Here is a 26,799-nt window from a genome sequence, read left to right as displayed (position 1 = left end):
ATTGACCTCTGCTTGGCACCTTCTATCCATTCTGTCTAGTCCCTTGGTACCATCTCGCTATCCCATGCTCTGACCCCGGCCAGATATGGTTTACGTCCCTGTCTGTGCCCCTTGGTAGCTCTGTCCTTTAGTTACCTTTCTAGCAGTCTTCCTTCAGCTCCTGGCTCTTGGGGGCTTAGGCCACACCACCCAGCAGTAAGGTGCTTCAGGTCCTGAAGAAATCTCTCTCCAGTCTCGCCTGACCCACGTCAAAGGCTCTCTCCGGGTCCCATCTTCCCAGGAGATTGCATCGGTAAGTGTCACTTACAACTCCTCCCGTGATACACCCATCCGGCATTTGTTATGGGTGGGGACGAGTGTTACTCTGATGGGCATTGAGAAGCTGTAAAGTGCTGTGGATTATGTTGGCGCTATAGAAATAAAATTATTATTTATTATTATTATTAAAGATTGAATTATAGCATGTGGGCAGCAAAGCTAGTCCGCAGAAAGGCTGAGATGACTTTTGGAAATGTGCGCTGACACGCCGTACCTTGGCATGTAGGTCCGGCAAGTCAGGGTATGTTTTATAAAAAATGCTGTACAACCAAGTTCAGCACGTGGCCATGCATGGAACGTGTTTATCAGCTTGTCGAGTTTTTAAGCCGCCACGAAGTTACACTCATTGTTGCACACAACTAGACCTGGTTGGAGGTTCAGCGGGGAGAGCCACTGATTAGTCTGTTCTTTTATCACCTTCAACAGCTCGGCTGTGTTATAAGCTTTATCACCTAAACAGATAAACTTTAACAGAGGGTGCTGCCACTTTGCAAAGGCAGTGCTGCAGACCTCCCAGCTGGGGAGTGATGGAGTGGCTACTTTCAGGGAGGATGAGAGACAGGATCTGTAATACGAGGAGACTGAAACCCTGATGGAAGTTGAGACCGCTTTTCTTTATGTGAGTAAGATGTGTGATGTCACAGCCATTGACTCTACCAGGTTCAGCCAGTGTGCCATAAGAGAAATGTAGCATCCCTGTCCACAAGAACTTGTCCACGTGTCTGTGGTAAAATAGACCTTCCTTGTGACTGCATTGGCCAGAGCATAGCTGGTATTGTGTAACATGTGCTTATGTAAGGCATTGACGGCACACTGGGAAAAATAGTGTTGGATGGTAATAGAGTACGATGGGGCTGACACCGCCAAGAGGTCGCGGAAAGACCCAGTTCCCAAAAGTTGAAATGTCAACTTTTCCAGGGCTACAATCTGGCTATGTGGGTGTTTAGCATTTTGGCCTGTGAGTGGGTAGGTCGATACTTTTGCTTTCTGTTAAACGTCTAGGGCATGGACAAGTGAACGATGTGCTGGAAAAATTAATTGGACCTGGTTGCTGACTGTTATGTATGTGTAACTGCTGGTTGTGGGCACGAGGCCTCAGTGTCTGCTTCATGGACAGCAGATTGGGAAGGCCACAACACAGGGCAGGTGTTTCACCCTCAGCAGGGCCGTATTTGCCACTAGGCACTTGAGGGCACGTGCCTGGGGCGGGACGATGCGGGGGGGCGGCACCTGAGCAAGTTTTTTTCTTTTTTTTAATTTAAGTACTGGGTCACCTCCAGACCGACCACCCCCCAGCCCATCCTCCCCCTCGGCCGAGCGCCCACCCACCTGCCTGCCTCCCTGCTTGCCTCCCACCCTCCTTAAAGACGTCATACTCACCCTGCTCCAGCGATGCCTGGTCTCAGCGCCTGCAGCTCATCCTGAGTGAGCGGTCACGTGGTACCGCTCATTAAGATAATTAATATGGGCATATTCATGACCTTAATGAGCGGTGCCATATGACCACTCACGCAGGAAGAAGGTGCTGCGCCGGGAGTCAGGACAGGGCTAGAGGGATGTTTGGCGCTGCCGCGCGGTGTGGGAAAGGTGAGTATGAGGGATGGGGGAACAGTGGATGGGGGATGAAGGAGGACGGGGAGCCGAGCCATGCAAGATGGGAGCGGGAGTGGGGAGGTTGAGAGATGAGCCATGCATACAGGAGGGGGGGTAATATGAGCCATGCCTATGGGATGGGAGGGAGATGAGCCATGCATGCAGGAGGGGGGATATGAGCCATGCATACGGGGGGATATGAGCCATGCAAATGGGATGGGAGGGAGATGAGCCATGCATACAGGAGGGGGGATATGAGCCATGCATACGGGGGGATGAGCCATGCATATGAGATGGGAGGGAGATGAGCCATGCATACAGGAGAAGGGGGAATATGAGCCATGCATATGGGATGGGAGGGACATGAGCCATGCATACAGGAGGGGGGAATATGAGTCATGCATATGGGATGGGAGGGAGATGAGCCATGCATACAGGAGGGGGGGATATGAGCCATCCATATGGGATAGGAGGGAGATGAGCTATGCATACAGGGGGGATATGAGCCATGCATACAGGGGGGGATATGACCCATTCATATGGGATGGGAGGGAGATGAGCCATGCATATGGGATGGGAAGGAGATGAGCCATGCATACAGGAGGGGGCTGGGTATATGAGCCATGCATAAGGGATGGGAGGGAGATGAGCCATGCATACAGGAGAGGGGATATAAGCCATGCATATGGGATGGGAAGGAGATGAGCCATGCATACAGGATGGGATGGGAAAGAGATGAGCCATGCATACAGGAGGGGGGATATGAGCCATGCATACAGGATGGGGGGAGATGAGCCATGCATACAAGATGGGAGGGGGGCATTATACAGTATTGAGTATCATGTGGGGTCATTATACAGTATGGAGCATTATGTGTGGCCATTATACAGTATGGAGCATCATGTGTGGCCATTATACAGTATTGAGCATCATGTGGGGCCATTATACAGTATTGAGCATCATGTGAGGTCATTATACAGTATGGAGCATCATGTGTGGTCATTATACAGTATGGAGCACTGTGTGGCTAAATTTTTTTGTTTATAATTATTGTTTATGAAACAGTGTGATCAGCAGTGCTAAATGGCTGTGGTTGGGACGTGGATATGGGTGTTACTAGTTGTGAAATGGGTGTGGTCAGAGGTGTGACCTAAAATTTGCACTACGCGCGCCGCAAATTTACTACCTCTTTCCCTTCAAAAGTTGGGAGGTATGGTACCATATTTGCCAGATCACAGCTAGTGCCGCAAATCCCATAGGGAATGAATGAGGCCAAACGCAGCGTTTCCATAAGTGATCCGTTACGCGGCAGATGCAGAAAAACTGCCGGATCTGCTGCAAAAGGATACTTTCACATCAGTGATTCTTGCCAAAGTCACTGCCAAGAGTGTCATACTCACCAAAGGGGAGGCAGCACTAAAAGTGCCTAGGGCAGCCTCTCTTCACTGTATTATTGTCAAAATGGCACTAAAGCCACTGTCAGATATTTACACACGTTGTTAGGACTGGTGGAACGCACCAAATAATAATTAGAGATGATATAAGGTGTGTTCGCAGTCCAGGGTCCACCGTGCAGCTAAGACACCTGCTGCTTGGTAATGACTGACTATATGGTGGTATAATGTGATTACACACACGGGTCAGCTTTACCCAGTATGAGCTTCCGTTGGGCAACTCTGCCATAAAGGCCTGACTTGTGGAGGGCTGCAATGATAGTTGACTTTGTGGAACTATCTCCCATCTCCCTACTGCACCTCTGGAGCTCAGCCACAGTGATCTTGGGGTTCTTCTTTACCTCTCTCACCAAGGCTCTTCTCACACGATTGCTCAGTTTGGCTGGATGACCAGGTCTAGGAAGACTTCTGGTGGTCCCAAACTTCTTCCATTAAAGGGTTATGCAGGCCACTGTGCTCTTAGGAACCTGGAGTACTGCAGAAATTCTGTTGTAACCTTGGCCAGATCTGTGCCTTGCCATAATTTTGTCTCTGAGCTCCTTGGCCAGTTCCTTTGACCTCATGATTCCCATTTGGTCTGACATGCACTGTGAGCTGTGAGGTCTTAAATAGACAGGTGTGTGCCTTTCCAAATCAAGTCCTATCAGTTTAATTAACACAGCTGGACTCCAATGAAGGAGTAGAACCATCTCAAGGAGGATCACAAGGAAATGGACAGCATGTGACTTAAATATGAGAGTGTGAGCAAAGGGTCTGCATACTTATGACCATGTGATATTTCAGTTCTTCTTTATTAATAAATTTGCAAAAAAATCTATATTACTGCTTTTTACAGTCAAGGTGGGGTGCAGAGTGTATATTAATGAGAAAAAAAATGAACTTTTTTGAATTTACCAAATGGCTGCAATGAAACAGTGAAAAATTTAAAGGGGTCTGAATACTTTCCGTGCCCACTGTATATCTCTGCCACAATAACAAACCATTATAAAAAGAATTCCCCCATCTATAAATATTACGTAACAACTATCATCATAAAGCCAGGAATCTAGAAATTATCACTTAGAAAAGCTTCTTAAAAGATCATATTTCAAATGAAAGCACTGAAAGCTTTGCAAATAATAAGATTATAATACGCTGTTAAACTAGTTCTTAAATAGCTTTGTTTTGCATGTAGAAATAGGCCATCCATTGAAACATCATAAACCAATGATTCAAATATTTGTAGTCTCCTCTGTTGCCCGGACAGAGAGGATTTCCTTTGCACATGAATGACATATTTAGTCACGTACGGTGCCACAATTCTAAATAAAGCATTAAAACTAAACCCAATTCAGTCAAACTGTATAAAACAGACAGACTAAATTTGGCCTCATTCGATCTGAGCTTTACCAAACATCACAGATTATTAAGAGGATTGGAGAAGAACTGACAAAACAATATAAAATTACTTTTAGAAAATCATCAAACAGTTCCATAAGTATAATTCAATTCCTAAACATGGGAGTCATTTTAAATATGTATTACACATTTTTTGGAAAATAGAACAATGAAATAACCAGAAATGTCACAAATGTGTTCTTGTTAAGTGAAGGGTAGCAGGTAAAGAGGTAAAGAAGCTTTACAAAGTTTAAAAAGCTAAAGATATGATGTAAAATAACTCATTATTCTTTTTAATTATAATACATTTATGGTATTGCATACTGATCATGGTCATTCACCTTTACAAGCTTTGATCTTTTTCAAGGTCAGCAAAACTTAATTAAATTATTATCTTTTTTTAATCCCTGTCTTCCTAAAGAGCGTTCATCCATCAAGTCACCATGACTATAGATCGCGGTGAAGGCTAATAATAATAATAATAATAATAATAATAATTTCTACCTTAGAATAATTAAAAATATAAAATATGATGCTTTACAATGTAAAAATTATAAAAGTTATTTTTTATACTATACAAGGTTTTTCTGACCTTCACATGGGCAACCAATTTGTCCTTTTTCTGTGCAAGGAAACCGTATTTTTCTCGAGTTAGGGCAATTCTTGAAGTAAATGGACAGAGATGGACCAAATCAACTTTGACAGTACACATATACTGACGAACAGGAGAAAAGATTCCAGCTTCATGAATTTGCAAAAAATGTGTTCCGCTAAAAATTATTCCATGAACACAGTGGATACAGCAACGTGATTCGAACACAAACCTATCTTCTTTATAAGAGCTGCACATATACTGAAACTTAGCTCATTCATATTGAAAATGACCAATTAAAATGGTGACTATTTTGTTCTTTGTAAGAAAAATCCTGGTTGAAGTTAGGGGAATCCATATCATTTGTGTTACTGTCGGAATTTTCATGGTCCGATGAGCTGAAGCTAACGTGTAAGTTATGGGGGGATTTCTTAGAAGTTTAGGTGTTGAGTTCCCACCGATGCACAGGAGGAATCTCGAACCATGTCTGCTATGGTCTCCCATTATCCTTCAGCCTGCTCAGCAGAGACGTCGGTCCCGGCGTCTGGCTCAAGTAGATACTGTGCGGTTGGTTACAGCTGCCATTCCAGGCTCAGCCTTTGTAACCAGCATTGATCAGAGGCGAGCAGATGTTCCAAGTCCTGCTTTTCTTCTACTGAGCATGCCCACGGGACAACCTCTCATTGGTGGTTGGGTTTCACATGCTCAGGTCCTGTAGGGGCTCCGATTGGAGCACTAGGAAGGTTCTGGAAGGCTACAGATATAAAAGCCACATGGCCGCTCGGCCATGCGCTAGTATAAATCAATTATTGTGTGTGTGGATGTATGCCTGTTCTGGTGAAAGCTCCGAATCATTCCCATCCCTAGTGTTGATGAATGCTCGTTATTGTTGGAGCTGTCTAGCGCCAGTTAGTGCCATCCAGCACCAGGCACAATCTATAGCATCAATCAGCAGTGTTAGCCAGTGCGGCACTGTGTGCAACCAGTGCGCTTACCTGTCCCTAGTTAGGGCGGTTAGTGGTGTTCGCCAGAGTGGCGCTGCACGCACCCAGTGCGCTAAATCTATTTTTAGTTTACTCCTAACACCACTGTAGCGTTGTCGAGCGCAGGAGGTCTCGAGGGACTCTGACCCTCAGTCAGTCAGTGGTGATACAAGGATAGGGGCTCAGTCAGTCAGGTGTGATACAGGAAGAGGGGCTCAGTCAGTCAGGGTTGATACAGGGAGAGGGGTCTCAGTCAGTCAGTGGTGATACAGGTAGAAGTGCTCAGTCAGTTGGGGTGATACAGGGAGAGGGGCTCAGTCAGTCAGGGTGATACAGGGAGAGGGGCTCAGTCAGTAAGGGGTGATACAGGGAGAGAGGTTTAGTCAGTCAGGGGTGATACAGGGATTGGGGCTCAGTCAGTTGGGCTGATACAGGGGAGAGGGTCTCAGTCAGGGGTGATAAAGGGAGTGTGGGCTCAGTCAGTCAGGGGTCCTACTAGGGACTAGGGACTCATTAAGCCATGAGTGATAGGAAAAATAAGGGAATGGGGCTTCATTCACCCCTAAGTGAGTTAGTCCCCCTCTATCACCCATGACTAAAGCCCCCCTCCATTTTTAGTCACTTGCTGTTAGGTTTGGCATGGGGCCTCAGTTAGTTAAATGATGCTCAGGTAATCAGGTGCATAGATCAGGCCCACTTTTGTTCTGCACCACCAGGGAGCCACTGCCTGCACTGGTGCGGGGGAGGAGATTGGCGTGCGCTCTTTACAAATTTCAGCATGGCACTTTACTTGAGCTGTGCTGTACGTCTTGCTTGGCTTAACCCTTGTTAGTTCCAGCCCCTCTTGACCCAGCAGTAATCAATGTACTTTGATGAACCAGGTATTTATAGGTCATACTCCAGTCTCACTTTACTGCCCCTGAGGAAGACAGTTTACTGGCAACATGTGTCTGGCAGGCTCTGTGTCCGTCCACCCCTCTGTGACATTTTCTTTTCCCAGCTCTATCCCGATATTTGATCTGCATCCACGGTGACTGAACTGCACATGGTAGGCATTTCTGAGGGCATTAGTAGCAGCATTGGATGCATAGTGATTTTGTTCACACCACCTGCTTTTTGATGTTTGCTCATTTGATTGCACTCATTAGGAGCTGTTAGTCGGCTGCCTATTTGTACTTTGTGTACACATTTTTGGACACTTGACTTGAACATCTTCTTTCCGTTGAACATATTTGACGCTGATTCGCTACAGGCGCAGCTGCTAATGAGATATAATTTACATGTCTTAAATTTGGCAAACTTTGCATCTTTTTTTTTCAATCTGAACAGAATCCGTCTTTTCAACATTTTGACGGATTGTGACTGATTGTAAAAAACGGAAGTGTGAAAGAGGCCTTAGCCTTATTATATGCTTGTTCTTCTTGTTCTTCTTATGTAGGCCCTTATGGTTTTTTAAATGTTTTTATAATTGGAGTATTTTCTTGCATGTGAATAAAGATACAAATATTTTATTTTCAATATTTTTGAGTGATCCCTGGTATTAGTATGCCTCTTTCTCTTTTCTTGTATGCGGTTCATTGTATTCAGCATACTTAAGGTGATTCTTGTTTACTGGAGTGGTGCCCTCCACCCTAGTTCTTAACACATTTCTGGGAGGGTATTCCCCTAACCTTCTGGAGCTTTGGCACACCTGGTTTATTGGTTTATATTTTGAAGCGAACTTCAGTAATTGTTGTTATATTTAGTACCTTTTTGATTTGTTTATTAGCCCGAGAAACACTCAGAAGTCATAGGGCGCAGGGAATTTTTGATGTTGGGGGCAGTATTGCTCCTGAATATGCTACCAATGATGCTGGTTTTTCCACCATTACTGGAGAACTGGTTAATCTCCATAAATCACTAACAAAAGTGTGGTGGAATATAAGGAGCTCAGAGGAGTCTAAAATAACGGGGTTTATTCCACGTGGCCTCAGGGTGCAGTTATTTCCAGCTTTAGGATTTTCAAAAGATCTGGGAATCAGGTTTAATCAAATGCTCTCTCATTCCTATGGATTTACTGATTGCTCATGACCAAACACTTCTAGCTAAACTTAAAGATGACATTAAAGTCAGGGAAATCAAGTTAAATACCTGATTGATTTAGAAACTTAAGTTATACCATTTAAGCAACAGCTTAAATTTGAGAGAGAAGTTATCAGTGGCAAAAGGCACAAGTTTCAGCGTGATAAATTGGATTTCACCAATAAGCGGTCATTCAAACGGTCACACAGGGTGAATAAACGCCCATTCACCTCAATACCATCTAAAACACTGGGAGAAATCAACATGAGACATGAAGCCTTATCTAGTGATTTTTGGTCTTAGGACACAAGCGACACAGAAGGAGTCACAGAAGGGGTAGACGCAGAAACAGGATCCATAAAAAAGAGAAGGGGACACAGAATCTAGTCTCCGCCTGACAAGCAGGAGACAAGATTCAATAAGAGACTGTGACATTTGTTACTCCCACAACCACAATACAGCCAGTATCCACCAACACAGGTAATTTACAAATCATCAATCTGTCCTCTTATAATCTTTCTCCTGCAGAAGAGTCATTATTGCAACATGGTCTTTCTTTTGCACCTATGAGCACACTTGATAAATTTGCTCTTAAGGTACCTTCACACTGAGCAACGCTGCAGCGATCCAGACAACGATCCGGATCGCTGCAGCATCGCTGTTTGGTCGCTGGAGAGCTGTTACACAGACCGCTCTCCAGCGACCAACGATGCCGGTAACCAGGGTAAACATCGGGTTACTAAGTGCAGGGCCGCGCTTAGTAACCCGATGTTTACCCTGGTTACCAGCGTAAAAGTAAAAAAAAAACAAACACTACATACTTACCTTCCGCTGTCTGTCCCTCGGCGCTCTGCTTCTCTGCCTTGTGTAAGCACAGCGGCCGGAAAGCAGAGTGGTGACGTCACCGCTCTGCTTTCCGGCCGCTGTGCTCACAGTCGGTGCAGGAAAGCACAGCGCCGAGGGACAGACAGCGGAAGGTAAGTATGTACTGTTTGTTTTTTTTACGTTTACGCTGGTAACCAGGGTAAACATCGGGTTACTAAGCGCGGCCCTGCGCTTAGTAACCCGATGTTTACCCTGGTTACCTGTGAAGACATCGCTCAATCGGTGTCACACACGTCGATTCAGCGATGTCTACAGGAGGTCCAGTGACGAAAGAAAGTGCTGGCCTTCTAGCTCCGACCAACGACATCACAGCAGGATTCTGATCGCTGCTGTGTGTCAAACTGAACGATATTGCTAGCCAGGACGCTGCAACGTCACGGATCGCTAGCGATATCGTTCAGTGTGAAGGTACCTTTACCAAGGACATCTATTTGTTCTGTGCGCAATTAACATTTAAATTATTGTATCATCAACCTTCCCTACTAGAACAATTACCAAGTGATGAACAACAGGCTCTCCAGGACTTGATTGAACTGATGCAGGAGAATGATAGCATTGACACCAGGAGGAGGTTTGCTGGACTGATTCCATCAAAATCAACACCCTCCGTCACTCTATTCCCAGCAGTACAGATTTTTTTCAACAATGTCTGTAAAGACATTCAGGACCTATGTGTTGATCAGAACAAACAAAATAACCTAAGCACCTCTGAAAGCATTTTTTGATTTACAGAATAAGAAAGAGTTCATTATTCGAGAAGCAGACCAAGGTGGCAATTCGGTATTGTGGCCACATGGTCTGTGCACTAATGAGGCAAAATATCAATTACAGGATGGGTCATGTTATTCTGTTTTACCATCAGATCGACTTCACACTTCAAGGACAAATTGGATGCCCTGATCCGGCGGGCATCTCACTACAACGTTTTGAGCAAGAAGGAGGTGGCAGCTTTTAACCACAGATAATCCAGTGGTACCGACCCTCTATCTGATACTCAAGGTCCACAGATCCCTAATGAATTCACCAGGTAGGCCTATAGTCTCCGGAAGAGGGGGTTTGTTTGATTGTCCATGCATATTCTGTGGTGCAATGTAATGCTGGTGGATGGTGCGAGACATGATGTCCCAGATGTGTTCAATTGGATTCAGGTCAGGGGAATGGGAGGGCCAGTCTACAGCTTTGATGCTTTCATTTTGCAGGAACTGCTGACACACTACAGCCACATGAGGTCTGGCATTGTCTTGAATTAGGAGGAACCCTGGGCCAACCGCATCAGCATATGGTCTCACGAGGGGTCTCAGAATCTCATCTCGGTACCTAATGGCAATCAGGCAACCTCTGGCAAGCACATGGAGGGCTGTGTGGCCCTCCAAAGAAATGCCACCCCACACCATTACTGACCCACTGTCAAACCGGACATGCTGAAGGATATTGCATGCAGCAGATCAGCAAGAGCACATAGTGCCAGTGGCAAATTTGCCAATCCTGGTGTTCTGTGGAAAATGCCAAGGGTCCTGCACGGTGTTGGACTTTGAGCACAACCCCAATCTGTGGACATCGGGCACTCAGACCATCCTCATGGAGTTGGTTTTTAACCGTTTGTGCAGACACATACATATTTGTGGCCTGCTGGAGGTCATTTTGCAAGGCTCTGGCAGTGCTCCTCCTGTTCCTCCTACCACAAAGGTTGAGATAGCAGTCCTGCTGCTGGGTTGTTGCCCTCCTACGGCCCCCTCCACATCTCATGGTGTACTGGCCTCTCTCCCGTAGCGTCTCCAGCCTCTGGACACTACGTTAACAGACACAGCAAACCTTCTTTCCATAGCTCTCATTAATGTGCCATCCTGAATGAGCTGCACTACTTGAGCTACTTGTGTGGGTTGTAAAGTCCGTCTCATGCTACCACAAGTGTGAAGGCACAACCAACATTCCAAAGTGACCAAAACATCAGCCAGAAAGCATTGGCACTGAGATGTGGTCTGTGGTTCCCACCTGCAGAATCACTCCTTTATTGAGTGTGTCTTGATAATTGCCAGTAATTTCCATCTGTTGTCTATTCCATTTGCACAACAGCATGTGAAATTGATTGTCAAAAAGTTTTGCTTCCTAAGTGGACAGTTTGATTTCACAGAAGTTTGATTTACTTGTAGTTATATTCTGTTATTTAAGTGTTCCCTTTATTATTTTGAGCAGTGTATATTTTTGTCAATCAAATATTGATTTATAGAAATTATATATTTTGATTGTTTTATTGTTTTTGATATTTTTAAAATATTTTTATAATTATTTAAAACAATTTTTTAAACTTTTTTTTAACTTTTTTACTTTGTCCCAATATAGGACTATCATTTTTTGCCGGCTGATCCCTTGTACAAGATGGGGATGCAGCAGCATCCCCATACTGTAGAAACTGCCAGCTCTGCACTGACAGAAAAGCTTGCTCATCATGAACTGGGCATGATCAGCAAGTTTTCTAGCTCTAACCACCCGGATGTCGTCATCACGCCACAGGTTCTCCGATCCAAAGGCAGAGGGGCTAACCTCTGCCAGGTTTAGGAGGTTAAAGTGTCGGGAGCGATATGTGACCTTTCCTGGCACTTAGCTATCAGAATTAGTGTGCGCGGACGATCGCAATATCATAAAAATACATCCCTGGTCAGATAGGCACAGGGCACAGGGTTAATATTTTTTCCCGTCAAATCGATTTTAAGTGTGGTTTTGTATGTTTTAATGTTAGTCCGTAAAAGTGATGTATTTCTCTGACAATATTGTTCTCAGCACCAACCTGGGATTCAGAGATGCTTCCAGAGGCCTTCCCTATGCTGTTTCCATGCAATTTCAATGCTGTTTACATTGTTTTCAGCATTTTTACACTCCACCCCCCAGACCTCAGGGGGAGCACTGGAAAAATGCACCAGTCTCTCCTTTAAATTCCGTTATGATCGTTTCTCAGGTCGAGCACCCGAGCATTGCGATTTGATCGACACGAGTAATGAGCACCCAAGCATTTTAGTGGTCGCTCATCAATAATCTTCATGTAAAATAGGTACCGTAAGTACTTTTTTTTATTTGATGAAACTGAGGATCAGATTGTAAAGAAATTACAAGGGTTTTTTTTAGGTGTGGAAGCATTGTTTCTGGGCTCAGGAATTTTGATTAAGTTGATTCTATTCTGGTTCTCTATGATTTTGGAATCTCTATTTAAAGCCCAGGTTGGAGAGCCTCTATCTTTAATTATTTATGTTTTTTAAAAGATGTGAAGAAAGATGTAAAGGAAACCAAATAATGGAAAGAATGTATCAGACCCTAGCACTATCATTTCAGCTAGCTATGCTTTACCTTGAAACACTGCATTATTTCAGAGAAAAGCATACATGTCAGAGCCATCCATGGAGCTTGCCACTTGGGACACCGTTTGTACATACTTTGCTGCCTGTCATGTGCTGCCCAGCCTTTGTACACCATCAATTTTTTAAGGATTTGATGAAGCTGACTGTCACACTTCTCTGCCAAAAAAATTAACATTATGAAAGTGACACAAATATTTATCAATGCCAATTTTAATGATTTTTGAGACTGAAGTCCTGATTCATCAAAGCATTTTTTGCCAAGAATCTATTGTAAAACACTTAAAAAATTTGAAAACAATTGTCGACTTTTGGCATTTATACACTACTAGATGGTGGCCCGATTCTAACGCATCGGGTATTCTAGAATATGTATGTAGTTTATTTATGAAGTTTTCAGAATAATGCAATTTATACACAGGGTCCGGCCAGCCGCACACGACCAATTAGCAAAGCGTGGTTCATATTCCGTGCCAATTCGCGGCTGGACTATGCCTGTCGCTGATTGTTCAAGGCCGGCCGGGTGTGACCAATCAGTGAAACCAGGGCCGGCTCCAGGTTTTTGAGGGCCCTGGGAGAAAGAGTCTCAGTGGGCCCCCCTCTTAGCACATACCATGATTCATGATGCACAGATACAGCACAGAAATATACCACAGCCAAGTAGCATATAACACAGCCCACATAGCATATAACAGAGCCCACATAGCATATAGCACAGTGTTGTGAATTCTGTGGTCAAGCTCCCTCCTGTGGTCATGAGTAGTACTGCGGCTGGTTCTGTCTGTGAGCTTCCTTTGGTGGATGTGAGTGGGGCTGCGGCTTCTGAGTTTCCTTCCTCAGGTGACGAGGTTAAGTCGTTAGGTGCTGCTCTATTTAACTCCACCTAGTTCTTTGTTCCTGGCCTCCAGTCAATGTTCCAGTATTGGTCTTGCTCTCTCCTGGATCGTTTTTGTGGCCTGTCTTCACTGCATAAGCTAAGTTCTGCTTGTGTTACTTTTGTTTGCTATTTTTTCTGTCCAGCTTACTATATTGGTTTTTCTTGCTTGCTGGAAGCTCTGGGACGCAGAGGGAGCACCTCCGTACCGTTAGTCGGTGCGGAGGGTCTTTTTGCGCCCTCTGCGTGGTTGTTTGTAGGTTTTTGTGCTGACCGCAAAACTATCTTTCCTATCCTCGGTCTATTCAGTAAGTTGGGCCTCACTTTGCTAAAACCTATTTCATCTCTGTGTTTGTATTTTCATCTTTACTCACAGTCATTATATGTGGGGGGCTGCCTTTTCCTTTGGGGAATTTCTCTGAGGCAAGGTAGGCTTATTTTTCTATCTTCAGGGCTAGCTAGTTTCTCAGGCTGTGCCCGAGGCGCCTAGGTCTGGTCAGGAGCGCTCCACGGCTACCTCTAGTGTGGTGTGATAGGATTAGGGATTGCGGTCAGCAGAGTTCCCACGTCTCAGAGCTCGTTCTATGTTATTAGTAACTATCAGGTCACTTTGTGTGCTCTTAACCACCAGGTCTATTGTGGTTCTGAATCACCAGTTCATAACAGTACTGGAGGCCCAAAGTACTAATGCTTCTCAATAGAGGGAAAAGAGAAGTTCTGAGACCATTTTTTTTTCTCTGCACTGTGTTTTGTCTTTCTTTTCCCCTAGACATCAGGGTGGTTCAGAACACAGGTGTAGACATGGACATTCAGGGTCTGTCCTCTTTGATGGATAATCTCGCTATGAGTGTACAGAACATTCAAGATTTGGTCGTTCAGAATCCTATGTTAGAACCTAAAATTCCTATTCCTGAGTTATTTTCTGGAGATAGAGCTAAGTTTCTGAATTTCAAAAATAATTGTAAACTATTTTTGGCTTTGAAACCCCGCTCCTCTGGTGACCCAGTTCAACAAGTAAAGATCATTATTTCTTTATTACGTGGCGACCCTCAAGACTGGGCATTTTCCCTTGCGCCAGGAGATCCTGCATTATGTGATATTGATGCGATTTTTTTTTGGCGCTCGGGTTGCTTTAGGATGAACCTAATACAGTGGATCAGGCAGAGAAAATCTTGCTGGCTCTGTGTCAGGGTCAGGATGAGGTAGAGATATATTGTCAGAAGTTTAGGAAGTGGTCTGTGCTCACTCAATGGAATGAATGTGCTCTGGCAGCAATTTTCAGAAAGGGTCTCTCTGAAGCCCTTAAGGATGTCATGGTGGGATTTCCTATGCCTGCTGGTCTGAATGAGTCTATGTCTTTGGCCATTCAGATCGATCGACGCTTACGTGAGCGTAAAACTGTGCACCATTTGCCGGTAATATCTGAGCATAAACCTGAGCCTATGCAATGTAATAGGACTTTGACCAGAGTTGAATGGCTAGAACACAGACGTCGGAATGGGCTATGTTTTTACTGTGGTGATTCCACTCATGCTATCTCCGATTGTCCTAAGCGCACTAAGCGGTTCGCTAGGTCTGCCACCATTGGTACGGTACAGTCGAAATTTCTTTTGTCCGTTACTTTGATCTGCTCTTTGTCATCCTATTCTGTCATGGCATTTGTGGATTCAGGCGCTGCCCTGAATTTGATGAACTTGGAGTTTGCTAGGCGCTGTGGGTTTTTCTTGGAGCCCTTGCAGCATCCTATTCTATTGAGAGGAATTGATGCTACGCCTTTGGCCAAGAATAAGCCTCAGTATTGGACCCAACTGACCATGTGCATGGCTCCTGCGCATCAGGAGGATATTAGCTTTTTGGTGTTGCAGAATCTGCATGATGTGGTCGTGTTGGGGTTGCCATGGCTACAAGTCCATAACCCAGTATTGAATTGGAAATCTATGTCTGTGTCTAGCTGGGGTTGTCAGGGGGTACATGGTGATGTTCCATTTCTGTCTATTTCATCATCCACCCCTTCTGAGGTCCCAGAGTTCTTGTCAGATTACCGGGATGTATTTGATGAGCCCAAGTTCAATGCCCTACCTCCGCATAGGGATTGTGATTGTGCTATCGATTTGATTCCTGGTAGTAAGTTTCCTAAAGGTCGACTGTTTAATTTATCTGTGCCTGAGCACGCCGCTATGCGGAGTTACGTAAAGGAATCCTTGGAGAAGGGTCATATTCGCCCGTCGTCGTCGCCATTGGGAGCGGGGTTCTTTTTTGTGGCCAAGAAGGATGGTTCGCTGAGACCTTGTATTGATTACCGCCTTCTAAATAAAATCACAGTCGAGTTTCAGTACCCCTTGCCGCTGCTGTCTGATTTGTTTGCTCGGATTAAGGGGGATTGTTGGTTCACCAAGATAGATCTTCGTGGTGCGTATAATCTTGTGCGTATTAAACAGGGCGATGAATGGAAAACGGCATTTAATACGCCCGAGGGCCATTTTGAGTACCTGGTTATGCCATTCGGGCTTTCTAATGCTCCATCAGTATTTCAGTCCTTTATGCATGACATCTTCCGAGAGTACCTGGATAAATTCCTGATTGTATACTTGGATGATATTTTGGTCTTCTCGGATGATTGGGAGAGTCACGTGAAGCAGGTTAGAATGGTGTTCCAGGTCCTGTGTGCGAATTCTTTGTTTGTGAAGGGGTCAAAGTGTCTCTTTGGTGTTCAGAAGGTTTCATTTTTGGGTTTCATTTTTTCCCCTTCTACTATCGAGATGGACCCTGGTAAAGTTCAGGCCATTTATGATTGGACTCAGCCGACATCTCTGAAGAGTCTGCAAAAGTTCCTGGGCTTTGCTAATTTTTATCGTCGCTTCATCAATAATTTTTCTAGTATTGCTAAACCGTTGACTGATTTGACCAAGAAGGGTGTTGATGTGGTCAATTGGTCTTCTGCTGCTGTGGAAGCTTTTCAGGAGTTGAAGCGTCGTTTCTCTTCTGCCCCTGTGTTGTGCCAACCAGATGTTTCGCTCCCGTTCCAGGTCGAGGTTGATGCTTCTGAGATTGGAGCAGGGGCTGTTTTGTCGCAAAGAAGTTCCGATGGCTCGGTGATGAAACCATGTGCCTTCTTTTCCAGGAAGTTTTCGCCTGCTGAGCGTAATTATGATGTTGGCAATCGAGAGTTGCTGGCCATGAAGTGGGCATTCGAGGAGTGGCATCATTGGCTTGAAGGAGCTAAGCATCATGTGGTGGTCTTGACTGATCACAAGAACTTGACGTATCTCGAGTCTGCCAAACGGTTGAATCCTAGACAGGCTCGTTGGTCGCTGTTTTTCTCCCGTTTTGACTTTGTGGTTTCGTACCTTCCGGGCTCTAAAAATGTGAAGGCGGATGCCCTGTCTAGGAGTTTTGTGCCCGACTCCCCGGGTTTGCCTGAGCCGGCGGGTATTCTCAAAGAGGGGGTAATTTTGTCTGCCATCTCCCCTGATTTGCGGCGGGTGCTGCAAAAATTTCAGGCTAATAGACCTGACCATTGCCCAGCGGAGAAACTGTTTGTCCCTGATAAATGGACGAGTAGAGTTATCTCTGAGGTTCATTGTTCGGTGTTGGCTGGTCATCCTGGAATCTTTGGTACCAGAGATTTGGTGGCTAGATCCTTTTGGTGGCCGTCTCTTTCGCGGGATGTGCATTCGTTTATGCAGTCCTGTGGGATTTGTGCTCGGGCTAAGCCCTGCTGTTCTCGTGCCAGTGGGTTGCTTTTGCCCTTGCCGGTCCCGAAGAGGCCCTGGACGCATATTTCCATGGATTTTATTTCTGATCTCCCTGTTTCTCAAAGGATGTCGGTCATTTGGGTGGTTTGTGATCGCTTCTCTAAGATGGTCCATTTGGTACCCTTGTCTAAATTGCCTTCCTCCTCTGATTTGCTGCCATTGTTTTTCCAGCATGTGGTTCGTTTGCATGGCATTCCAGAGAACATCGTCTCGGACAGAGGTTCCCAGTTTGTTTCGAGGTTTTGGCGGTCCTTTTGTGCTAAGATGGGCATTGATTTGTCTTTTTCTTCGGCTTTCCATCCTCAGACTAATGGCCAAACCGAACGAACTAATCAGACTTTGGAAACATATCTGAGATGCTTTGTTTCTGCTGATCAGGATGATTGGGTGTCCTTTTTGCCTTTGGCTGAGTTCGCCCTTAATAATCGGGCCAGCTCGGCTACTTTGGTTTCACAGTTTTTCTGCAATTCTGGTTTCCATCCTCGTTTCTCTTCAGGGCAGGTTGAGTCTTCTGACTGTCCTGGTGTGGATACTGTGGTGGATAGGTTGCAGCAGATTTGGACTCATCTAGTGGACAATTTGACATTGTCCCAGGAGAAGGCTCAACGTTTCGCTAACTGCAGGCGCTGTGTGGGTCCCCGACTTCGTGTTGGGGATTTGGTTTGGTTGTCATCTCGTTATATTCCTATGAAAGTTTCCTCTCCTAAGTTTAAGCCTCGTTTCATTGGTCCGTATAGGATTTCTGAGGTTCTTAATCCTGTGTCTTTTCGTTTGACACTTCCAGCTTCTTTTTCCATCCATAATGTATTCCATAGGTCATTGTTGCGGAGATACGTGGCACCTGTGGTTCCATCCGTTGATCCTCCTGCCCCTGTGTTGGTCGAGTGGGAGTTGGAGTATATAGTGGAGAAGATTTTGGATTCTCGTATTTTGAGACGGAAACTCCAGTACCTGGTGAAGTGGAAGGGTTATGGTCAGGAGGATAATTCCTGGGTCTTTGCCTCTGATGTTCATGCTGCCGATCTGGTTCGTGCCTTTCATTTGGCTCATCCTGGTCGGCCTGGGGGCTCTGGTGAGGGTTCGGTGACCCCTCCTCAAGGGGGGGGTACTGTTGTGAATTCTGTAGTCAAGCTCCCTCCTGTGGTCATGAGTGGTACTGCGGCTGGTTCTGTCTGTGAGCTTCCTTTGGTGGATGTGAGTGGGACTCCGGCTTCTGAGTTTCCTTCCTCAGGTGACGAGGTTAAGTCGTTAGGTGCTGCTCTATTTAACTCCACCTAGTTCTTTGTTCCTGGCCTCCAGTCAATGTTCCAGTATTGGTCTTGCTCTCTCCTGGATCGTTTTTGTGGCCTGTCTTCACTACATAAGCTAAGTTCTGCTTGTGCTACTTTTGTTTGCTATTTTTTCTGTCCAGCTTGCTATATTGGTTTTTCTTGCTTGCTGGAAGCTCTGGGACGCAGAGGGAGCACCTCCGTACCATTAGTCGGTGCGGAGGGTCTTTTTGCGCCCTCTGCGTGCTTGTTTGTAGGTTTTTGTGCTGACCGCAAAGCTATCTTTCCTATCCTCGGTCTATTCAGTAAGTCGGGCCTCACTTTGCTAAAACCTATTTCATCTCTGTGTTTGTATTTTCATCTTTACTCACAGTCATTATATGTGGGGGGCTGCCTTTTCCTTTGGGGAATTTCTCTGAGGCAAGGTAGGCTTATTTTTCTATCTTCAGGGCTAGCTAGTTTCTCAGGCTGTGCCCAAGGCGCCTAGGTCTGGTCAGGAGCGCTCCACGGCTACCTCTAGTGTGGTGTGATAGGATTAGGGATTGCGGTCAGCAGAGTTCCCACGTCTCAGTGCTCGTCCTATGTTAGTAACATAGTAACATAGTAACATAGTTAGTAAGGCCGAAAAAAGACATTTGTCCATCCAGTTCAGCCTATATTCCATCATAATAAATACCCAGATCTACGTCCTTCTACAGAACCTAATAATTGATAGTAACATGTTATTAGTAACTATCAGGTCACTTTGTGTGCTCTTAACCACCAGGTCTATTGTGGTTCTGAATCACCAGTTCATAACAGCACAGCCACGTAGCATATAGCACAGGCCACGTAGTATATAGCACAGGCCACGTAGTGTATAACACAGCCCACGTAGCATATAGCACAGCCACGTAGCATGTAGCACAGCCACGTAGCATATAGCACAGCCACATAGCATATAGCACAGCCACATAGTATATAGCACAGCCCACGCAGTATATAGCACAGCCCAGGCAGTGTATAACACAGCCCATGTAGTATATAGCACAGCGCACGTAGTATATAACACAGCCCATGCAATGTATAACAGCCCATGTAGCACATAGCACAGCTCACGCAGTGTATAACACAGCCCACACAGTATATAGCACAGCCCGCCCATGTAGTATATAACACAGCCACGTAGTGTATTGAACAGCTCACGCAGTATATAACACAGCCACGTAGTATATTGCCCAGCCACGTAATAAATTGCACAGCCCACGTAGTATATAGCACAGAGACGCAGCATACAACACAGCTCACGCAGTATATGACACAGCCCACGTAGTATATAGCACAGCCCACGTAGTATATAGCACAGCCCACATAGTATATAACACAGCCCACGTAGTATATAGCACAGACATGCAGTATATAGCACAGAGACGTAGTATATAACACAGCCCAAGCAGTATATAACACAGCCCACATAGTATATAACACAACCCACGTAGTATATAGCAATGTGGGCACCATATCCCTGTTAAAAAAAGATAATTAAAATAAAAAATAGTTATATACTCACCTTCCGGCGCCCCCGGATCTAGGCGAGTTGCTTAGCAATGCTCCTCGCGATGCTCCGGTCCCAAGAATGCATTTCAGTCTCGCGAGAGGATGACGTAGCGGTCTCGCGAGACCGCTATGTCATCATCTTGCGAGACTGCAATGCATGGCCCAGAGCGTCGTGAGGAGCAGGAAAGGTGCCTGAAGGTGAGTATATAATGATTTTTTATTTTTTTAATTATTTTTAACATTAGATCTTTTACTATTGATGTTGCATAATGCGGTGTAACGCAGCCATTAACCCTGTGTGAGCGTTGATTGGAGAGGGCACTGACAGAAAGTAGGAAGGGGCGAATTCGCGGCCGGACTGTGCCCGTCGCTGATTGGTCGCGGCCTGACTGCCATGACCAATCGGCGACGCGGGATTTCCGTGACAGACAGAGAGACAAACAGACGGAAGTGCCCCTTAGACAATTACCGTATATACTCGAGTATAAGCCGACCCGAGTATAAGCCGACCCCCCTAATTTTGTCACAAAAAACTGGGAAAACTTATTGACTCGAGTATACGCCTAGGGTGGAAAATGCAGCAGCTACCGGTGAATTTCAAAAATAAAAATAGATGCTCCATACCGTTCATTATGGCCCCATAGATGCTCCATATAAAGCTCTGCCACATATAATGCCCTGCACCGTTCATTATGGCCCCATAGATGCTCCACATAAAGCTGTGCCATATATAATGCTCTGCACCGTTCATTATGGCCCCATAGATAGTCCACATGAAGCTGTGCCATATATAATGCTCTGCACCGTTCATTATGGCCCCATAGATGCTCCATAGAAAGCTGTGCCATATATAATGCTCTGCACCGTTGATTATGGCCCCATAGATGCTCCACATAAAGCTGTGCCATATATAATGCAATGCACCATTGATTATGGCCCCATAGATGCTCCACATAAAGCTGTGCCATATAGAATGCTTTGCACCGTTGATTATTGCCCCATAGATGTGCCATATAAATCTGTGCAATATATAATGCTGCTGCTGCAATAAAAAAAAATTGCAATAAAAAAAATGACATACTCACCTCTCTTGCTGCCCGCAGCTCCTCAGCGTCCCGTCTCGTCTCGGCGTCTCTCCACACTAACGGTTCAGGCAGAGGGCGGCGTGCACACTAGTACGTCATCGCGCCCTCTGACCTGAACAGTCAGAGCAAGAGGACGTGGAAGACGGAGCGGCGCCCGGCGGGTGGAATGTGGACAGGTAACTATGGCATACTTACTTGCTCCCGACGTCCCTGGCTCCTTATCCTAGACAGCTGGTCTCCGGGTGCCACAGCCTCTTCCTCTGTCAGTGGCAGTCACCGTTACCGCTCATTAGAGGAATGAATATGCGGCTCCACCCCTATGGGAGTGGAGTCCATATTCATAACTTTAATGAGCGGTCCCACGTGACCGCTGAACAAGGGAAGAGCTGCGGCACCGAAGACCGTGGGACTGGCAGGGGGAGCGCCAGGAGCGCCGGGACTAGGTGAGTATGCGACAGTCCTCTCTCCCCCTCACCCGCCGACCCCACCGCCGATCATGACTCGAGTATAAGCCGAGAGGGGCACTTTCAGCCCAAAAATTTGGTCTGAAAATCTCGGCTTATACTCGAGTATATACGGTATATATATAGATTTCGTCAGATCTTGCGAAGCGGCTGGAGCAAGAATGGTATGGGATGTGCTGAAGCAAAATTGCTCAAATGCAACCCTATTTTAGTCCTTTTAATGGTGGATGTCTAAAAGAGGATTTCATAGCTCACAGGCCTCTTTTTCGAGTTCAAGAGACATAAATCTTATTGTGAGACTTAAATCACATTCATAATTTTTACAATAGATGTCAGTTCCCCCGGCAAAATGAACAAAACTTGCAAAAACTTTAGAAATCAGATATAAAAACATTGGATATTGCAATTGTCCATATAAAAAAAAGAAATAACCCCACACAGTTGTGTGAAAAAGTATTTGCCCCGTTCGTGATTTCTAATTCTTTTGCATACTTGTCACACTTAACTGTTTCAGATCACCTAACAAATTAAAATATTAGACAAAGATAGCATAAGTAAACACAAAATGCAGTTTTTAAATGAAGGTTTTTATTATTAAGGGAAAAAGAAATGCAAACCTACAGGGCCCTGTGTGAAAAAGTGATTGCCCCCCTAAAACCTAAAAACTGGTTGGGCCACCCTCAGCAGCAACAACTGCAATCGAGTGTTTGCAATAACTTTCAATGCGTCTTTTACAGCTCTGGAGGAATTTTGTCCCACTCATCTTTGCAGAATTGTTGTAATCCAGTCACTTTGGAGAGTTTCCATGCATGAACTGCCTTTTTAAGTTCATGTCACAACATCTCAATTTAATTAAGGTCAGGACTTTGACTAGGCCACTGCAAATTTCAAATAATGGACAGCTGTTGTGTTTTGGATCATTGTCCTGCTGCTTAACCTAAGTGTGCTTCAGGTTGAGGTCATGAACAGATAGCTGGATATTCTCCCCCAGGATTTTTTGGTAGACATCAGAATTCATGATTCCATTTACCACATCAAATCTTTGAGGTCCTGAAGCAGCAAAACAGCCCACCACAGCCTATCACCACCCTATATAAGTGTTGGTATGATTTTCCTTTTCTGAAATGCTGTCTTACATCTACACCAGATGTAAAGAGATATATATACCTTCCAAAAAGTTTAACTTTTGTCTCATCAGTCAACAGAGTATTCTCACAAAAGTCTTGGGAATCATCATTATGTTTTCTGGCAAAACTGAGAAAAGCCTTTATGTTCTTATTGCTCAGCAGTGGTTTTCGTCTTGGAACTCTGCCATGCCAGCCGTTTTTACCCAGTCTCTTTCTTTCTTATGGTGGAGTCATGAACAATGACCTTAGCTGAGGCAAGTAAGGCCTGCAGTTCTTTGTATGTTGTTGTGGGATCTTTTGTGACCTCTTGGACGTGTTGTCGCTGGTCTCTTGGGGTAAATTCAGCCACTCCTAGGAAGGTTCACCACTGTTCCATGCTTTTGCCATTTATGGATAATGGCTCTCACTGTGGTTCGCTGGAGTCCAAAAGTTTTAAAAATGACTTTATAACTAGAAATGAGCGAATATGCTCAATGATACTTGGTTACCACCTGAGTATCACAGTGCTCGGATTATAGGCAAGTAACGGGCTGTGTTCTATGTAAAAATGTCCCCTCATTTTTTGCACCTGTTACACAACCCGTAAGCATTGGTGCCTGCGTGTCACTATAATGCCGTAACCATATTGGTTGTGGCCGTGAATGGCTGGGCCGGTGATATCATCAAGGGATATAAAAGAAAAGGCTCCACCTGGCTCGGCGCACTGACATCATTGCACAACTCTGTGACACTTAATATTGGAGAGAGAGAGTGCTTGTCTGGGCCTTTGTGTGCACAGTATAAAGAATCAGAGACCTACAGTGTTGATACTTTAGCTAAAGCTGAGCCAGCATACTAATAGCTCTTCTAAGGGATAATTCTTTGCTTTGCTGTTTGTATCACATACCATCTGCATTTAGCCTAGGGAGGGAGAGAGCATCAGTTGAGCAGGGAGAGTGGCTGAATACAATCAATAGACAGGAATTAGGGCTGTGCAGTCCATTGCCAAATATATATTGAATATATTTTGACGCATCAAGCATTTCATGATTTGTGTTACTTTTTTGTATTGTACAACTCTAAAAAAAAATTGTTAAACATTTCCCTGGGTTAAATTTCTTACCCATAAACTATTCTGTGTTCTGGATTAATTTGTTTTAACTTAAAAAGTGTTTTAAAATTTTGTCGATTTAAATTTGCTACCCAAACAGTATTATGTGGTCTGGCGTACATTTCTGTGATCTATAAAACAGAAGAAGGGTAAACATCTTTTGCAGGCTTACATTTTTCAGCCATGCAATTTATTGTGTTCTGTGGGACATTTCTGTGATATCTAACACTCAATAAAGCGATACAAATATTAGCTGGATTATATTTATTACCCATACACTATTCCATGGTCTGGTGTAAATTCCTATGATATTATCTAACACTTCAAAAAAGCGTTAAAAAAGTTGTCTGGATTACACTTCTCATCCATACACTTTTTCATGGTCCGGGGACATTTCTTGTGGTTTACAAAACTGAAAACAGCGTTAAAGAATTTTGCAGTCTTAAATTTCTTAGCCATACAGTTTCACATGTTCTGTGGCATATTTCTGTGATATCTAACACTCCAAAAAAGCATAAAAAAATTACCTGGATTACATTTCTTACCAATACACTATTCCATGGTCTGGGTAAATTTCTGTGATATTATTTGGCTGGCTGACACAGAAGATTTCTGCTTACTCAAGACGGCAACTGCCCCCCTGGTGTTCGTTACTCTGCCACCTCTTTTTCTCCCTGCCTTGTACGAGCACGTGTCCAGGAACGTCACCCAAGCCCTTACCAATGCACTTACTGAGATTGTCCACGTAATCACTGACATGTGGACAAGTGCTTGTGGCTATGTATGATACATTTCCTTGATGGCAAACTGGGATAACATTATGGAGGCTGTGGCCGAGTCATAAACTTGCACAGCACATGCTCTCCTGACATCAATGTTAGCTGGTGTCCTCCTACAGCAGTTCCTGCACCCCCTACTGCTCCTTCTCATCCTCCATCTCTGCGGCAGCGTTACTCAGACAGATCTGTGGTATTTGCCTCTGAACTTCCAACCACGTATGGTCATGTCTGATAGTGGGCATAACCTGGAGGCAGCTGTGAAGCCAGGCAAGCTCACACATGTATCATGTGTTGCACATGTGTCCAACTTGGTAGTACGCGGATTCTGATTTGTCAGTGCTTCTGTTCAAGGTACGAGGCATCAGTGCACAATTACGCATGTCGTCTGCATGCAAGTGCCAGCTTACCAACTGGTGTGCGATGTCACCACACGCTGGAACTCCACCCTGCACATGCTGGCAAGACTTTGTGAGCAGCAGAGGCCAATGGTTAAGTATCAGCTTCAACATGCCTGTCAGTATTCTGGTCAGCCTTCTTACATAATAAATTCTTTTTAAATTTCGCCTTATATGCAAGTTATTTTACAGGAAAAAAATTATTCTTTACATCTTGTTTCCTATAGAGTGCAATTTCTCATCAGTTTGGAATGTTTTATTGTTTGTCAGTCCTTAAAGTGGAGTAAAAGTGTGACACCATTGTTCTAAGCAGCAAACTGGGAGTCAGAGATGCTCCCAGGTGTCTTCCCCATGTTGTTCTCATTCCATTCATCACTTTGTCCATTCATTTGAATTTTTTCTTTGCACACAAGCCCTTCAATGTCAGTAACTGTCCCTGATAAACACTTTAATACAAACTGTGTTATGAAAGGCAATTCAGTATCACAATGGACATGGAGGTCAGAGCACATACAGTGATCTGACAATAACCCAAAATAATAGAATGAGCTCTGAGACGTGGGAACTCTGCAGACCGCAATCCCTGATCCTCTCCAAACACAACTAGAGGCAGCCGTGGATTGCGCCTAACGCTACCTATGCAACTCGGCACAGCCTGAGAAGCTAACTAGCCTGAAGATAGAAAAAATAAGCCTACCTTGCCTCAGAGAAATACCCCAAAGGAAAAGGCAGCCCCCCACATATAATGACTGTGAGTAAGATGAAAAGACAAACGTAGGGATGAAATAGATTCAGCAAAGTGAGGCCCGATATTCGAGACAGAACGAGGATAGGAAAGATAACTTTGCGGTCTACACAAAACCCTAAAGAAAACCACGCAAAGGGGCAAAAAGACCCTCCGTACCGAACTAACGGCACGGAGGTACACCCTTTGCGTCCCAGAGCTTCCAGCAAAACAAATAGACAAGCTGGACAGAAAAAATAGCAACAAATAGCAAAGAAGCACTTAGCTATGCAGAGCAGCAGGCCACAGGAATGATCCAGAGAAACACAAGTCCAACACTGGAACATTGACAGGAAGCATGAATCAAAGCATTAGGTGGGGTTAAGTAGAGAAGCACCTAGCGACCTCACCAGATCACCTGAGGGAGGAAACTCAGAGGCAGCAGTACCAGTTTCCTCCACAAACGGAAGCTCCCAGAGAGAATCAGCCGAAGTACCACTTGTGACCACAGGAGGGAGCTCTGCCACAGAATTCACAACAAAACTGTATCCATATTTGTTGCTACTTATACACAAAGTACAAAATATTTTTTTTATTTTTCTTGTTTTAGAACCTCTGTTAATTTAATTGTTAATTTACCTTGTAATTTCTGAACTTATACAAGTCACTGTATATCCTACAGTATATATTTGTTTGATTGTCACTCTTTAGCATGTATTCTTGAGCAAATTTCTATCCAAAAGCCTTATAAATCTCACCCTGCTTGCAGTACGTATAAAGACTGTATACTGCTTGTGACAGAAGGGATCTGCTTAAAATTTCATTAGACTTACTGTGTTCACCCTGAAGGTGATACAAGTTTCTATTTTTTTGCCTTTTTTGCATGTTTGAAAAGCCCTGCAGTACCATGTAAAATTCAGGAGCTCTTTAATATGCATAAACTGGAGCCTCCTGGCTTGTTCTAACCTTTGTTTTGTACATACTGATCCAAAGAAGCTTGAAACGTTCATGATACACCCAAGCCAATATGTCGGGAAAGTCTTTTAGTTTGAATTGATACGTTTCCTTTCTAATTTTCTTTTTCAATTTTCT

Source organism: Ranitomeya imitator, chromosome 1 (genome assembly GCF_032444005.1).
Source record: "Ranitomeya imitator isolate aRanImi1 chromosome 1, aRanImi1.pri, whole genome shotgun sequence".
In the NCBI taxonomy this organism is placed as follows: domain Eukaryota; kingdom Metazoa; phylum Chordata; class Amphibia; order Anura; family Dendrobatidae; genus Ranitomeya; species Ranitomeya imitator.
The sequence above is the reverse complement of the archived record's forward strand: the minus strand, read 5'-3'. Positions refer to the sequence as shown.